Source organism: Dromaius novaehollandiae, chromosome 14 (genome assembly GCF_036370855.1).
Source record: "Dromaius novaehollandiae isolate bDroNov1 chromosome 14, bDroNov1.hap1, whole genome shotgun sequence".
Taxonomy (NCBI): domain Eukaryota; kingdom Metazoa; phylum Chordata; class Aves; order Casuariiformes; family Dromaiidae; genus Dromaius; species Dromaius novaehollandiae.
This window is the reverse complement of record NC_088111.1, coordinates 3,111,766-3,129,805: the sequence shown is the minus strand read 5'-3', so window position 1 is coordinate 3,129,805 and position 18,040 is coordinate 3,111,766. Positions and strand designations below refer to the sequence as shown.

The 18,040-nt window shown below is 38.2% G+C and overlaps 1 protein-coding gene across 4 annotated transcripts in view; it reads left to right on the top strand.

The window, feature by feature from the left end:
• EPN2 (epsin 2) overlaps positions 1–18,040 on the top strand; it is a 49,910-nt gene that overhangs the window by 300 nt on the left and 31,570 nt on the right. The window contains exon 1 of one of the 4 annotated variants that reach the window (XM_064520079.1): positions 254–366. The exons of the other annotated variants lie outside the window; for them this stretch is intronic. The gene's annotated coding sequence lies outside the window, so the exon portion shown is untranslated. Of the gene's footprint in view, positions 1–253; positions 367–18,040 lie in introns of those variants that run through there. 4 annotated transcript variants of the gene reach the window in all.

Here is an 18,040-nt window from a genome sequence, read left to right as displayed (position 1 = left end):
GGCGCGGGAAGGGCCCCGCGCGCGCCGCCGGGGGGGGGGGGGGGCAGGGCCCGGCCGCGCGCGCGGCCGTTGGGACCGTTGGGGCCGTTGGGCCGGGGCAGGTGGGGGGGGCGCTGCGGGGGCGCCGCCGCCCGGGGGGCGCTGCGGGGGCGGTGGTGGCGGCGGCGGCGGCGGGGCAGCCCCCGCGGGGGGCCGGGGTGGCCTTTGTTGTCTCCATTAGGCCGATAGCAACAGTTATCCCCCATCATGGCAGCCCCGGCTGCGAGGCGCCGGGAGCAGGAGGCATTTCCAGGATCCGCCGGAGTCGGCATTGCCGGGAAGAGCGTGCGCTCGCAGCGTGCGCCTTGCGCCCTAACGTATCTTCTGGTAACGATTAAAAACCGCCGGGAGGGTTTTCCTTGCGAGCCTGCAAACTAAAGTTTTGGCCTACCTTGGCATCGCTGCGCAGAGGCAGCTGCCTCTCTGGAAGGCACCTGGCTCGGGGGTGGATGTCGCTGGCCTGCCCCAGATTGGGCGAAATTCCCGTCAACTTCTGAAAAGGAGCTTTGAAAGATGCGTTTTGTTCACTAGAGGGGCTCTATCAGTCACCTCCCCCCCGTTAGTAACCTCAGTTGCTTTTCTTCCTCCTCTCTTCTTCTTTTTTTTTAAATCAATATAGTCTGTTTGGAAGGTGTGGAGTACTGTGGGTTTTTATTTTTCAATTTGGTTTTTATTTTTTGTCCTCTTTTTCTTTTTTTAAGCCTTACCTACAATACATCTGATGCTACAGATTGGTTTTGGGTTGGCAGTGTGGGTTTTGTGTGTGTGTGTGTTAATTGTTTCTATTATTATAAAGTATATTTAAACAAGAATTATCACAGGCTAGCAACAATGAAAGTTTCCTATTTTAAAGTCATAAGGCGTATCGATAAAATTTATTTAATCTCAGTTTTTACTTGGTTGTATCAAGGGTGTGTAATGCTTTTTTTTTTTTTCTTCCCTTTTCCTTCCTTTTTTTTTGTGTGTGGCGTGGTCACAGCTGGCAAGCTTAGTTATATTTAAATCTTACATGAATTGGATGTGTTTCTTTTTGTTAATATTCTAAGAAAACATCCTGAATTACACGTTTTCATCAGGAGACTTAAAATACTTATTCTGACTGTGGAGGCATGTTGTGGGCATCGCAGACTGCGGAGAACGACTTTAGGGGTTCAAATGGCAATTCAAACCACAAGATTCAGTTTTATTATTCTCTCTACTGAAATACATATTTTATGGTAATGTGGAGCTCTTGCATAATTCTGTGTTGATGTGTTTTGTGCAAGACAAGGTCACAGAAAATTGGACTGTTGTGATGTAAAAGATGTTAATTAAAAAAATAATCTTGTAATGATATCTTCAACAAAGTAAAACACATTAGAAAGTACTGCTAAATTTGCTTGCCTTGGCTGATTCTCAGATACGTTATTTTAAAACAAACTCATAAATAGTGTTTTATTGTGGAAAAAATCAAAACTTTTGATAAATTTTGTTATATAAACTTGAGGTAATGATAAACTAGGTAGATATACTTTCAAAGATAATATAGTTAAATATTTAATATATGGAATGTTACCAAAAATGATCCATTACAAATTAACCGTGGATATGCATTCCTGAAGATGACCTGTGATAAGGTTGAGCTGACTACAAGTTCTACTTCAGGAAGCTGGACTTCCTCCTGCTTACTGTGACTTGCTTGATGTCATAAAGTAGCTATGCAGCATCATCCCAGTGTGATGACATTTCTGCTACACAGTAGCATTTAGGACAAGATTGATTATATTCTCTTAAGTGACTTGCATATACTGACAAATGAAAACAAATGTCTGCCTTTAAGAAGTGAGATATAAGATACTTAAAAGATGGACCTTTGCTCTTTGAAAAAGAAAATAAAGAAAAATAGTCCCTAGGTAGAAGCTAATTAGCTTTGGATAATATTTGAGAAAGAGTCCTATCTGGAAGTTAACTGGTGGTCTTGTCCTAAGAGGAGAATAGATCTTTGAGACTTGACTGTCGGGTAGTTCGGGTGGTAACGCTCGTGTTGTTTTTCACATCTATTATTCTTGCAGTCACTTTTAATGAACAGTTGACAAACATCTGATGTCCAGTACAACAGCACTGCATAATGGAGTGAACATAAATGAATTCTGCTTGTACTGACCACATGGTTATTTACATAACTGGTTAATCATGCTAATTTCATCCCAGCTGTCAGCCATTTGATTGCTTTAAAACTTAGAGCTTTTAAGAAGCCTCAAATCTTGGATTGCTGCTGTGAGATGCCAAAGGCCTAATTTGTTGCTTCATGAAAACGCTGATCGTCCTTATTTTGAGACAGAAATTTGTGGGATTTTTCTTATAGAGAAATCACTACATTTTCATCTCTTTTAAGAGCAATATATTACAGAATAGTTTACGATATTCATGATCCTACTTTTATTGGATCTCATACCGAGGATGGGGAAACAAATATCAAGGCTTTTAATGGGGGCTATCAGTTTTACCTGGTCCAGAGTACAAGTTAGTGTAAAATCTTTATCGAATGGCTGGTACTCAGGAAACAACTTTCCAGTCTTCCAGTGCCATATTTGCAGAGAGCTAAATTGTCTCTTGGGATCTTGCTAATAGAAAATGAGAGGTGTCTGGTTTGTATGAATGTCTGTAATGTTCTTTTTCCACTTTGCTTTTCTCTGATCTATGCAGGGAAAGTATTGAAATGTACTAGTATCCTGCTGTCTTAAGTGCTTCAAAGAGCAGCATTTTTTTGTGCATTTCAGTAGCCTGGCTGCTCATTAAGAAAGCATGAGACACTGTGGAGGAGAACAACGTGTATGCTGTCCTCCAGAATAAAACCTCCTAGGTCTAATTGTAGGCCCACTAGCATTGCTATACTTCGATTTGGTTGCATACCAGGATATGCTGAATAGTACCATTAAAAAACTGCCAGGATTAATCAGTTTTGGTGGCTGGTATGTGATTGCTTTCCTGTTCCATGGCGGGGGGTAGGATGATGACATGTAAAATGCTTGTGTACTGCAGTAAGTAAATTGGAGATCATAAAGATTGAGGATGCATCTGGAACTAGCTGGTTATAGAAGTTCAGCCTCTGAGCCTCAGCTAGTGATGCAGGAGGCAGAAGGTTACACAAAAGCTGGTATTACTTATTTTTCGTTTTGCACATACAGCTTTGGCTTTGATTTTCAGATTTGGGTTTCGGTTGGTTTTCTGGCAATATTCTAAACTACGGATAAAGGCAAAACAGTTGGAATAAATAGTTCTAAGTTGTGTTTTGTAAGTAAATTGTAGGCAGTTTTTAAAGAGAGGGTAGCTAAAATTATGGAGATTGAGTTCCTTCAAACTGTAGCATGTATGGTCAGAGTTACCACATGAAGTTAAATGCATGTAAATATCAGATATCTAAGTTTGTGTGAAAGGTTATACTAAGCAGAAAATTAAGAACTCTTCAATGTTTTCAGTTTGCAATGTTACTGGCAGCTGGAAATGTTTACCAGAATTTGCTTTATACTTCCATATTATCCATTTTTATATGGAAATATTACTTTGAAAATTCTTGCTTTCATCATATGTTTACTGAAATGCTTTTCTTCTGTATATATTAGATAATTCTTAGCTTGGTCTTTTTCGGTATTGTTACAAAAATTGATCTCAGAACCAATACCTGGTTGCTTTAATTGTTAATAGTGTGTATATCTGTTTTCACGTCACCCAGGGCTGTTAGCATAAATGCCTCCAACTAATGGCTTGAACTTATGCTCAAGGTCAAACCTGGATTGTTCACACTGCCTATGTCTTGGCTTGCACTCTGACTTGAAAAAGCCAACTCTCTTTCCAGGTGGGGTAATATGAGCACAGGGTGGGGAGTAGCTTAGGCGTGAACAGGTCCCCACTGGCAGTATGAATGCAGCTGGCTCTCACGGTATGACTGGGTAAAACCAGTCCCAGCCCAGGACTGACTACATCTCTGCTTTATTGGTTCTCCTTATCTTTGCTTTATGGTGGAGGTAACTGGGTAGAGTTCTAAGGAATCTGAACCTCAGTATGTTTTGTTGTCCTGATGCAAGCAATTTATTTTTGAGTAATATTTCTCCTTTCAGGGTTAGGAATATAGTTCCTTGAACTGCTTAAAATAATTAGTCTGAATTCCTGTATGAGACTTCTGATATTACGCAGTTCCCTCTTACATTGTTGCCTGCTCCTGTCTTTCCTCCAAGTACTGTTTTACTGATGTTGTCTACAGATGCTGATCCTTCCATCATGTAACTGTATAATACTAAATTTGCAAAGCATGAAAGGTAGAATAGTTTTGGATGGTGAGCCAGAAGGGAGAACATTTGAATGCAATCTGGTTCCATGGAAATGGTACAAAAACTGTCTTTTGTCTTTGTTTTAGACTTCTCGCTACTTCCTCCTACTATCTTGCCCTCATAATTACCTCGTATTTTAAAATAGATACCTACAGGTCTAGCGCTTACTTGGATTGCAGTCCTGTTCCCCCTCTTCAGTGGGGTCACATATGTTTCCCTTGTTTAGATTTGATCACCTTCAGCATTCAGACCCAACGTTTCAATGGATGTTCTTTTTTTAATAAAAAGTTCTGTTCTTATCCCTTGCAATAAAATATTAATCTGGGAATCATTTACTTTTTTATGCTTATAATGCAGCACTTAGCAATATTGTTAAAAATTAACTAACACTAACCTTTTTTGACAGTTCAAAGCACCTTCTTAGATTAAAAACATGCCAGGTGCCTCACCTGGAGATATTTTGTTATGTCTATTCTTCAAGACAGAAATTGGAAGGCTAGTTTGCCTTGTATGATGTTCAATATAGCAGTAGTTAAAATCAGGGTCAGTCTTTTGGGTCTGTCATTCTAAAAGGGGCTACTTAAAGATAGACAGTGGAGTCTGAGGGTAGTGGATAAAATAGCACATCTGTTGCTCTCTCTAAAGAAATTTTCCAGCCAAACATTGGAAGTAATCTCATTGCAGTATAACCTTATAGAGACTTTCTGCAGTTCTCCAGATGTCACTTACATAATGTAATGCCTTCTAAAATGAAACTGTTAGTTATCATTATTTAAAAAGCAGAAATCCAAGTAGAGCGAGCTTTCTACTTTTGTTTGTTGGGTCCGTTCTGCTTGGTTGGGTTTTTCCACTTAGAAATACTACAATGTATGTTGTATCTGTGTTAGTTTAAAATGTCAGCGTGGGTGACAGAGGTGCTAATGATGTCAGGGATGTTCTTTTAGTTTTTTTTTTCTCAACTTGAAATAGTATTAATTTCTAGACATAACATCAATTTTGTAGTTTTCTGAACTTTTACAAGGGCAGTAGTCTTTTCATAGCTTTACTAGAACAAAGACATTTTAAGAATCTTAATAACGAATCGTATAATCTTATTACGACTGCTCCTGGCTGTTTAAATCACTTCCTTGCACTTAAATAACAATCTGTCACCAGCCATTTCTTGATTGTAGTTTTTGTCAGATGCAATTTATCCCCCTCTGTGTTTTTGTAGTGTTACATTTTTTTTTCCTGATTGTGCAACCCTTAGGTTGGCAAGCAATTACTTTCTCAAGCTGTTCTACTGACTTCAGTGGGACTAATTGCATGAGTAATTGCTCACTGGTGTAAGGGTTGTACAGTTAACAAATTTGTTTGTAGGACCTAGTGGACAAAAACACTAAAATAGTTGATTTATGCAGTTCCAATATTTCTTAAGTAAAGGCAAAAAATAGTGTTTTAGAAGACAGTTTCCTCCCTTGAGACACAGGCATGAAAGGCTCTCCCAAACGTTTTTCTGTAGGTGGAAAGTCTGCACTCGGGTGGCTGGTCGTGTGTTACTAACTGGGTTAACTGGCACCAAGCGGTATTTTGGTTCTGCCCTTCTCCTGATTTTGTTTTCAGAATCGCCGCATTTGAAGCGGTGAGGATTTCTTCAGTTGATTCTGTTGACCCAATTGCTGCTGCAGCTGCCTTTCCGCTAACTTTCAACTCTGTTTGGACAGGGACGAGGCTTGTGGCAACAGTAATAAGGCAGAGATGTTCAAGCCAGCCCATTCTCTAACCCTATAAAATCAGCAAAAATTTAACGTTGTTAATTAAGCCTCATCCTTCAATTCTAAATAGAACTGTTTTAATATGCCTGTCCATTCTCTGATCGATGGCCAAGTAGAATGTATTCTGTCATGTGGTATATGTAAAGGAAAGCACTGGAATAATTATTTGAAAAACAGAACTTAAATGTTTTTAATTATTCAGTTATTTAATTAATCAGCGAAACACTTAACCGGCTTTCGATGTTGCTGGAAGCTGAGTAGGAATGTCTGTTTAGAGAAAAATCTGAGTCTTGCATATATGTCAATATTCAGATTCAGGGAAGATCTGGTAAATCTTTATAATGCTTCTGCTCAGGTATTTCATCATTTGAAAAAAATTTCTCTGTATAGTAATCATTTGGAAGCGTAAGACTTGCATCTGTTCTATTATCTAATGAAATGTTTTCCTTCAGAGCCCTTACTGGCTTACCGCATTGTTTTAGAATTGCTTCTTGTAATACTATGCTTCTTGTAGTGACTTTTTTTAAAAAGGCTTGAAATTCTTATTAGTGATGGGGGTTGGGTGTTTTTTTTTTTTTTTTTTTTTTGCTGCTTTTTAGCAAAGTTCATATAAGTTAAACTTTTGTCTACCGTCTTTGGAGAACATGTCTCAGAAAGTAAAGATAATGCTTCTGTTAGAAAGTTTTTAGATAAATACTACAGGTGACACCAAGTATTTCTCTTATTAGAAACATGCAAATACCACTTAGAAATCAATATTTAATAGTTTATTTGCAGTTTTTGAGAATCTCTGTAGTTTTCTCCTGTGTATTCTTAATGCAGAAATTTCTACATGCTACTCAGGAGAACAGGAAGACGGTCATTGTGCTGGACTATAATTATGCAACCCATGGTTTTTATACGTCTGGAGCAAAACAGCTGCTTTCTGAGGATTATGAATGACTGATACCTGGGTGACTCTTCTGTGAAAGATATTTGTTTTTGTGTGTTTACTGGTTTTCTTCTAAAGATTAAATAAGGAAGTAAATTACAGGAACTTTTATGAATGATTTTATTGTTCTTCAGAACTACTATTTTAGAGGAACTGATGTAATAAATGCTTTTGTGATGGATCAAAATCATTTTTAACTGCTTTATTGCAGAGAAGCACTGAGGTATATCATTGAAGGATAGGAAGTGTGTGTGTTTTTTTCTTTTCTTTTCTTTTTTTTTGTCTGTAAAACTACTTCAGTGTTGCATTTTAAATTTCCAAATCACTCACCTTGTTGTGAAACATTGGGAGAGAACAGAAAGTTTTTTTTGTTTGTTTTTTTTTTTTAAATATTCAACTACCTAGTGAATATTCTCCATTCGCCTAGCTGGCAAGTTTAAGCACACTGAATAGTATAATTGATGTTTTTGTGTCTGTCTTCCAGCTAATAGTATCTGCATATTTTTAATTTCACTAAAATATGAATATATGGTGCCTTCAAGAGAGTATTTACTTATGCTTTAAAAGGCAGAATGTGTTGTGTAACTTAAGATGTGTAATAATGAGAAGTATTCTGCATGATGGTAATCCTGTACTTAGATTGCAAGCTGCTGACATTTTGAAGATGTGAAGAATAGGAGAGTTCTGTAGGTTGTCTTCATTATACTATTTTTAATACGCTTTTTGATTTTTTTGTTTGTTTGTTTGCTTTTGTTCTGCAGTTTGTGGCCTAGATCAAGTGAAGTATGTAAGCAAGTACTTTACTTCAGACATGTGAGAAATCTATGGATTTGGGATTGGTCATATAGTTTATGCTGAATATGGCATGTTGTATTTTAGTATTGTTAGCTTTTTCCAGATGTAAATGAAAGAAACATGCTCAAGCATCCTGAATTTAGAGGTGTTTTTGTTATGTACTTACAGGCACAAAACGATGTCTGGATCCTTTGGGGCAGAGCCAGAGTTTTAATCTCTTTCTGGTCTGCTTGGATAGCATATACAATACTGTAGGGCCTATTGCTTTCCCAGGAAATGCAGATTTTCTTTTTCTTATGAAGTTTTTCTTTTTTAAAAGAAAAATAAGCTTAAAAGGAGGGAAGTCTGCTTTTTTGTGTTTTTTTTTTTTGTTTTTTTTCTTCTGGTTTACAGTTTACAGAAAGTCCTTAAAGGCTGTCAGAACTTACTCTGCTGCTTTTTCTCCTACAAATTTGGAGTTCAGAGATTGAGCAGTCGAAGGTGGGTGGGGATCCTGAGGCAGTGCTGGGCTGCACTGGGATGCCGCAGTCGGACTGTGTGGGCACTCGCGGTTGCCCGCTGTGAATGCTGCAGTGCTGAGCTGGAGACTCGCAGAGGCCCGGTATGCCATACGTAAGGGAAGGAGAGCAACGTAGTGGAATAAGTTGCCTTGCTCTCAGTACAAGATATTCACACTGGAACTTTTACCGTGTAGCAGAACTGGTAAATTACATATGTATGTGTATATAGGTATGCGTATACATAAATTGTCATTTTAGATCATTGAATTTATAATGGTAATGCTGCTGGTACAGGGTAGCTTTTAGAATTAAAGATATATCCAGTGCTGCTGAAACATGTGAAGCCAGTGTGTTTTTAAATGCCACAAGACTTATGTTCCACGAAGCTCAGCTTGTGTTTTATTACAACTGCCATTTTAATTTTTTTCATAAACTGCAGTGACTTTTGCATCTTTTCCTTTCATGGGAAACCAGAGTAAAAAAGAATTAAGTACCTCCTCGTTCTTACATGCTAAACAGATGCAAATGAAAGTCCCCTCCCTCACTTATTACATGCTTTCTGCTTACGGGTTGCTACATTGTTTTGATTAAAGCAGTTCTATTGCCAACTCCCAGGCCAGAGGGCATGTGAGAGGAAAAAAAAATCTCTGATTACAGCTCTGTGATTAACGTATCTTTTTGCGTTTGTAATGTCATCATTTCACGGAAAACAAAGTTCCAGGAGCTTCAGAGAATATAGGGTTGTCAAAAAGGCAGACATCAAAGTGGAAAGAAAAGAGAGGTTTATTTAAAATATAGTAGAAAGACTTAAAACATTCATGATAACCTATGAGACCTATTAAAAATTAAAAAAAAAGCCTTTGAAGCGAAGCATTAAAGATTTAATAGTATTAATTGAATTAAGCCGTGGGAGTTAAGGATATGTAGACACATGTGTAACTGTATGTATTCTAAGACTTTATTTATATTAAGGAAGCTAAGTTATTGAATGTTGAATTGATCGTGCTAGTTTTGTAAAGGCTACCTTAACAAAAACCTTCTTATTCTTGGAGTTAATTAGAGTAGATACCATTTTTAACTGAAAGTGTGAACACAAGTGAAATATATTTACTGTCATTTTAAAAACTGCGGAGCGGAGAAAGCCAGACTTGGCACACCTGAACGAAGCAGAAGCAGCAGAGCAGTTTCTACTCTGCACTTCAGAGATTTGTTTCTTTTATATAATTCTTTTAAAAAATATTTGGAAGTTTATCATAACATAAAACTAAAGAATAAATGCCTTTTACTGCTCACTTAACAGTGAAAGGAACTTAATACTGTTTTACTCAGTAATAATAATATTCCTTTCCTCACCATTTACCATTTGATATTCTTGTGTGCCTGTAGTCACAGCCACAGGTGATCTTACTTATTTTGCTAATTATGCTTTCATGTTTGTCCATAATGTGTTTTCTCTTAAGATGGCAATTTTTCTGTGGTTTCCTAATTGTGATCACTTTTAGCTGTTCTTAATTCAGAACTTATCACTAGTGGGAAGAAAAGACTTCTTGCTGGAGGAAGAATATGGTCCCTCCATAGCTTTGTAAATAGATAACAAAGACAAAACTGAGCCAAATCTATGGCACTGTTACAATTTGCAATAGCCTGATATTGAGGGAACAATGTTTTTTTGTTCACAAAATGAAAACTTGATGTTAAGACTGATTGTCTGTTTTGGACATTAACAAGCAGGGGAAGGCCAGGTCCATATACCCTTTGCAGGAAAACAAACAACGAACGCTTCTTGCAAGCGTACTGGTGATGACCCTGCTAACAAAGCTGATGTCCAGAGAGAAGTAGCGGCAGACAGGGATTTGATTGGCATGGAAATACTGGTGTGCAGAGACACTGCTATCATCGTCAAGAGGGATAACAAAATTGAGGGTGGTCTTAATACATTCATTTTTCCTCCTTCAGGAAAAGGGTTGCTGACAGTGTAAGGCGGGTTGTTTGAGTTCTTCTTGCTCAAAATGTGGTTACTAAATGATTCAGCATGATACTGTACCCACGCGTTTTAGCAGTATTGATGAATTCATTACCCTTCTGTTAGCTGATGGATGTTAATGGGCTAGAATTTCTTCTGTGCATTTGGACTAGATGGAATGCTCTGGGGGGGGATAGAAAAACGGAGTGGGTGAGTTTTTAAGTCACTTTTTTGTTCTGTTTATAGATCTAAAGAGAGAATATTTTTAATAACTTGGATTAAAATAGTGGTTAAAAGAATAGGCAACAGTGCAGGGATACCAGCCAGCTATGGGAGATATAGGCAGTAGTTGTATTACACAGTAGATTTACTTACTTTTTTTTTTTTTTTTTTTTTTTTTTTTTAAACCTGTCTCTAGCTATAATCAGCTGCATCAGAAATATCTGAGGCTTGAGTTTTGACATGTGATGGGTTTTGCCCTCTACCTTTTGGACTCCTCATGGGATATATGGAGTCCTGAGAACATGTACACATTTGCTGGGGTGTAGAGCTTCAAAGCTAAGAGGATATAACATGTTCTCTACAAGAGCTGGCTGGAAGAAAATGACCTTTAGTAATGGAACAGGCACAGATGCTTTTTAGTAACAAGTCTTTGTCATCATCTTTGAGAAGAGCAAGCTAACTCCCACTCAAATAATTTTCCATCTAAATGTCCAGAATAGATAAGAGAGTAGGTAGAATGTTACTGCTGAAGGATAGATTCGGAAGACTTCTGGAATTGTTATGCTGACTGTTCAAAATTGGTGCACATCCGCACAGGAAAACGTGGGATTCACTGGTATCTTGAAGTCAGAATTTTAACTCAAAAAACCCAACAGAATATTAATAAAACTTATAACAAACCTTTGCATTTCGGAATTGGGGTGATTGTTATTAATGCCTGAATGAAGCAATCAGAATGTTCTGTGTAGCATGATGTGGGGAAAAAATGTAGAAGTCATTATCAAGTGGACTAATCTTTCTCATCTTCTAGTGATTCACTTCCATCAAAGACGTACTTAAGAATGTAGTTCAAATCAGGAACTAGGACAGCACACAAGTAGACCAAAGTGACTAGCAGTATTTTTGAGTGCTGTTTCATCGTAAATATAACCCAGTCGAAATCCAGACTGCTGCTGAAGGGTGCTGCTGTGCCCCCTCCTCTAGCTGCACTTTCTATCCAGACAGGCCCACTTCTTTGGATGGAATTGTTTTTCTGGCTATGATAGTAGTGGTAGGTAAGTTAGGTGGCTCTGTTAGGAAGAGAGAAAAGAGGCCGAGTTGATTGAAAAAGATTTTGGAGACTCTAGGTCTGTTTACAGTATAAAAAGGTAAAGATGTGGAGGAATAAAAGGGAAAGATGAACAGCAAGTGTTACTGGGCAAATAGCTGAAATATGTGTAAGAAGGGTGGGACCAAGATTTTAAGACAGCCCAGTTCTGAAAGAGGACAAAATTTTGTTCTTTTTCCTGTTGCTGTCTACAACATGGAAGGAAATGAATTTGGATCTTGCTGTTACTAGGAGCTAGGCAGTGAAAGGAAATTTGCCGGTAAAGAGAGCACTATTCACTGCTTTTACACTGTTACCTGTTGAAGACAAATCCTGGCGTTAAACCATCATCTTTAACTTTACCACCAGTGTGTGCTTTCAAGATGCAGCTTTATATTTTGTCTGAGGAAATGTAGCTATAGATTGTTGTTGAAATTAATGTTACTATCCTTGTGGTGGATTTAGTAATTCAAGTGACTTTGGGATGAGTTGGTTTGGTGACCCGATCTGTCAGAAAACCCGGCTATCTGTCTTTGTACGTGTGATCAGTGCGTCAGATCAGCTCACCGCACTGATTCAGCCTATCTCTAGATCTGACACAAGGGGCAGAGCAGGCAGGAGTCTGACCGCTGCTTTCAGCAGCAGCCCTCAGGTAGCTGGGAATAAAGAGTAACATGAAACTGCAGCCTCAGTTTCTCCCTGAGCTTGACTGTAGAATAGTGGAGCCAGACTCTGTATCTCCCCATCCTTCCCCTCATCCTCTGGCCTAGGTAATGCCAAGGTGCGTTCTTTTAAATAATTGGTTTTAATCTCAGTTTAAACTTGGAGAAAGGAAACCTTGATTTTTGTTTTTTTGTTTTTTTTAATTTGGTTGTTAACCAGTAACTAACCCAACTTTTTTTTTTTTGTTACTACATTAAAATGTAGTCATTTGTTCTAAATATAGCCCTTATGCTGCATTTGGTACTGCTTGTTAACAAGGACAGTATGTTATATCTGTGCATTAGTTTAAGCAACTGTAATGTCTTCTTCGTTCAGTTTCTCTATATTTACAGTTTTTTCTTTTAACAAAAAAAGATGGATTTTTTTTTTATTGAAGTAATGATGTGTTAAAAAAGCTAGAGAATTAACTAAAAGGAATTAGTGCTTCTGGATTGCATACTTCCATAGGTGAAGCCACAGATATAGGAAAGCTACGCAGTTGGGTATAACACCAGCTTTTTTACTCTGTCTTTCTCAAATTCATTTGTCTTCCAGCACCCACAGCCCCTGTGTATTTATCTGTGATCCTAAATGCCTGACGTAAACCCTTGATTTTGGCCAAAATGTTCCTACAGCAGAGTGCATAGAGGAGTTTAAGACATGTATTTCCTGCTTAAGAATTTTATAATGACTAAATTAGTCATAAGTATAGAACTACACATAGCTTAATTTATGAGGGTTAAACTAACCTTGTGTTGATTGTTACCAGTTATGCTATAGTTGAATTAAGACCATGCATCGACTTCTCAAGATGAGTGTGTAAGTATGGTAGCTGTGAGTGGTGGAACTGGAGAACTTTTGTGCTGGGAATAAGCATTCGTGAGTGTAGGTAGATTACTAAATCATTTGCCTGTTTCTTTGCAGGCTTATAGCTTGTGTTAGCAGACTGTATAGCTAATAATTTTAACTGAAAAAGATAGTACTATTCTGGGTGTAGGAATAGATATCTTCCTTGAACAGTCCTTGTCATTAGAAATTCATGTTATACAGTAGAAGTATTAATTAGCCTTTCAGCTTCCAGCCCAAGCAGTAGTAACATGGAGAGTTAAACTGATGTTTTTCCTTAATCGTTGTCATGATTGCCTCTGGCCTATTGAATTTATTAATGTGGTTGCATGTCTGTGGTGTGTAGGTGGATAGGAGAAACTGTTCATAATTATGTTGTCTGTTTCACAGTAATAAATTGAGAACTGAAATTAATTGGTGAAATCATTGAGTAATTTTAAGTAGCAGATAGCTTCCCAAAATACCAGGTCTCATACATGAACATAAGTTGTATATGCATGCAGTTGTTCTTGTCAGTTGAATTTTAAGTTGTGATTGCATAAGAAAACCTGGTGACTTGGTGGCCATAAATAACATTTTGTGGTCTTACAGGTTTTTAGATTGTATTATTTGCATGTGTATCTATGTCAGCCCCTCTAAAGCTCAGCTTAATAGCTAGCATATAAATCTAGATGGCTTCCCAAGAGAAACAAAGTGATGCTGGTGAGAAGTGAAGTACCTTGATTTACAGTGGTCTGTTTTTTGTTTGTTTTTCTTTTCTGCCTAAGCAATTTAAGATTATATTCTCCCCCCTCCCCCGGAGTAGCCTGTTGAATTGGTCCATCCTGAAACAGAAGTCTAGGAGAAACTGGAGAAAATGTGTGCATTTCAGGATGGTTAAGGTCAACAGAAATAGATCACTGAATGGACTAATATCTTCCAAGTTGCTGTGTACAAGAGCACCACACTGCCAAAGTGGTGGTCGTGTGGAATGCATAAAAGCACTGAGTTGCTCATAAGGTGCCTGATTAGTGAATAGGTATTTTCTTAAATTAGGCCTCTATATTGTGTACCAATTTGAGTGTCCTTGCACTGGTCAATTGTTGAAAAAAGCAATACACCAAGCCTGCGTTCGAGCTGATGTGTCAGAGCTCTGAGTTGGTGGGAGAAGACAGAATGGCTTCTGCCTTTGGCTGCCGCCCGTCACCCAGTAAGCAGCCTAAGCGACAAGGCTGGACTGTGCTAATCACTGCAAGATCCTAAGACGCATCCTCTGGCAAGAATATTAGGTATCTTCCTCTATTCCAAAATGAGAATACAGAAGGAGAGAAATGTCTCCTACTGTCTTTAATTCAGTTGAAAATACTACTCAAATATGCATGGTAAACTGAATTTATTTTGAGTTATTGCCTTTTTGTTAAGGCATGCTTTGGGTGATTTTTTTTCCTTTTTTTTTTTTTTTTCTTTCTCTGTCAGAATAAAAGATGAAGTGCTTTCATTCAAGTAGGTAATCCCTGGAGAGCAAATACCTTTTGAGAGTGTGGGTAGAAATTTTCACTGCAGTGTTGGATTAATTTGCATTTAGAATTTCTGTTTCAGTGCGTAATGCTCTGACGTTATGCTGTTTTGTAATTCTGCAATATTCTGTTATTCATTACGTTTCCGGTACTTGTTGTCTTATGGGTGAAAAATAAACTGAGATCTGCTGCGCGAAATGAAGGTAGTACTGTCGATGACACTTGACCTAGCCATAGGCGAAGGAATTTGTTATTTTTAAAGAGATGTTGTCAAAGCTTGTAATCCTAAAATTAGACCTCCAGTGTAGGTCGGATTTGGATCATTTGCAGTGATCTGCATGACTCTTACAGAGGCTGTGCCCTTTCGCAGCCCTTTGCAGCGTATTTGCCGCTACTCCCCACGCTGTCAATAATTCCAGCTGCGTTACCGGCTGCAGAGTCGGATGTAACTGCAAATGTCAAATCTCTGGCGAGTCTGGCTTTGCAGGTGCTCAGGTGAAGTGGTCAGGTAAGGCTGCCATGTTCTCAGCTGTAAAATGAAAGTTAGATTTCCACCTCCCCCCTCCTTTCTTCTGTAGACTCTGTGAGTAATGAGATAAACTCTCCATTGAGCTCGAATGCTGCCCTCGTAATTTAAGTAGACATGTAATAAGAGAAGGTGTTGTGGATAAAACATGGACAAATTTGTGTATGTAAATCTGTTTTACAGCAAAATTGCTCTACAGGTTAGGCTTACTTTATCTCTGAGTCCGAGGTATGGCTGTAAAAACAGTGTGGAATCTAACCTTGAAATTCATGAATATGCATAAATTTGAAGGAGAATTTCTTTCAGCATTAACTCTTTATTTAAAGAAGTCATTTGACCACCTGCTGTCTGTGAAAGCTGACTTTGTTCTCTCATTTATAAAAGGGAGTGGAAAGTTTCCAAAATTAAAAATTTTGGAAAATGTCCTCTTCTCAGAAATTATGCTGAGGAGGAGAACAAGCATTCCAACTTTGTAAAACATGAATGAAACCTTTCTTCTGAAGTTAGCCCTGTTCTTCAGACCGTTTGTCAATCTGTATTCTTAGCTAATTTTGTTAATAATTTTGGAGGTTAAGGGAGGGCATTGACGGTGATTTCGCTGTCTTCGTTTTACTGTTTTACTCCCATGAATTGCTGTTTGCTCTGCTGTACAATAGCACAAGAGAGCTACTAAGTGCGCTGGTTGTTGGCTTTTATGTATTGTGCCAAGCTGCTTAGCTTCTCTCAGTACTCTTCTCCAAGGCATCACAATGTACAGTTCCCCTCATCCTGTTTGCTTTTGGAAACAATGTTTGTATTACAGTAGCATATTATATAGTAGGCAGTATAACGATAACCTCTTGGTCATCCAGTTGTTCTGTTTGAATTATTTACGAATAGAGGAAAAAATATGAAAGAGAATTAATTAAGCTTGAGAATTTCTTTAGCACTGTGGGAATAGAATTAAATTTTTGAAGCAGTTGAAGACTTTCTTGTATAGCTAGTGTAAATATATATATATATATATATATATATATAAAAAGTCTTTGCTGTCATTTTTTCTGGGTGATTATACGCCTGAATTTTAAATAAAGGCACGTGCTCCATTTATTGATCAATGATTTCTGCTTCCTCTTTGTGGGAAATGAGGATTTCTAAAAGCACAGCAGTTTCAAGTTTGTACACATAAGTTATCACAGGAAAACTAGGATGAGAATTACAGTGTCAGGCAATGCGAATCCTTTTCCTTTGCCATAAATAAAAGGTGGCTTATTTTTACGGGTTAGGGGGTGTGTGTGTGTGCGTGTGTGCACGCTTTGTGCTCAGTGAAGGTGTGGGGTCAGTTTCTGTCTGTCTGGGCAAAGTTTTTCCTTAGTCAGCATCTGGCAACACTTGCCTTTTAGTCTAATTCTTTGCAGACTGGTAAGAAGCACTCTCCAGGCCCTGGTGTCTAATTTATCCTGGAAAACAAGTCCCCCAGGATTGCCTGCCTCTATCATTTTATCCTGATGGCAAGGAGAACAAGACCGAAGATCAAACTTCCAGCTATTTGTAGGTATTCAAATCTTGCAGGTAAACTCCTCATGGCTGTTGTGGCACATCTTAGGTAGGAGAGGCTCTTGCGGCTCTTTGAGGCTTTATATTTCACTTGCATTCCTTTGAATTTATATTTGAATACAAATATCCAGGATGGTACCGTTTGGATCCTTTGATGCTGAAGATACACCTTCATAGTGCTGAGCTGTTTAATAGCACAGCTGGCTTGAGATAGCCCCCCTGTACCATGCAGTATTACAGAGTCTTGCGCTCTCAGTTGTCAGCATAGCTGTTGTAGACTGTCCTGTGAACCAAATAAGGGAACCTCTTTGAGCTGTTTGAGTGCATTTGCTAGTGATAACCAGCAAAACGTCTTTTTATTATTGCGCTATGAATCTTTGGATGGAAACTTGTAGTTACCTTTCTGTGTATTTTGGGAAAGGGAGAGGAGATGATTTTATGTAGAATAAGATGTCTTGTATCTGTGTAGATGGACTTGATATCACAAAATAATGACCAAATTAATAACTTTTCAGAAAGTCAGTTTGTATATGTGATACTGACAGTGAATGACTAATCTAGTTTGTGTTGTCTAGTATACCATCCAATTCAGAAGTAAAATTCTATGCCAGTATTCTGGCTAACCTTGTTTTTATGTTTAATGTTTATTTCTTTTTAATGTCCACTTGATGTGAAAGGCTTTTCAGACCCGTCTATACATGTATATATTTTTAGTCCATACTTAGCTGGACTATTTATATATTTACTTTCAGACTTGACGTGAAGGGCATTTTATCAGTGCAGACAAACCCTGGTTTGAGCTTTACATTCCAGAGATGTGAATGGATTCTGTTGAAAGTCTGTATATAGGTAGATTTGTATGGCTGTTTCTTTGAACTAAGTTTATTAAGGACTTTGTGGCTTGGCCTCATTTCTGTGTTAGTGAATTAAAGATGGTTTCCTCATGTAGATTTCATTTAGTGAATATAATCTCTTGTGAGAGATCTGCTGAGAAGTTTAGTCAAGAATTCCTTCTGTCTGCCCTTTTTATCTGAAAAAGCACCGTGAGAGTTCAGCAGGGTTATTTGTGTAATGAAACTTTTGGGATAGGAAGAGGAAATTTGGTACTCCCCTCCAGGTTACTCTTGACAGCTCAGGTAAACTTCACATTGTTGTCTACAGAATTGTATGTTTTCTTTTCTGTCTATCAAAGGATGACAAGCTACCTCTAAATCAGAGCGAATGGCCTGTGGGGACCAGGGGGAAGAAAGTTTGGAAGGCTCACCTAAGCTGAGCAAGACAGAACAACTCCCTCTTTCCCTCTCTGCTTAACCTTTTAAAGAAAATCTGTTCAAGC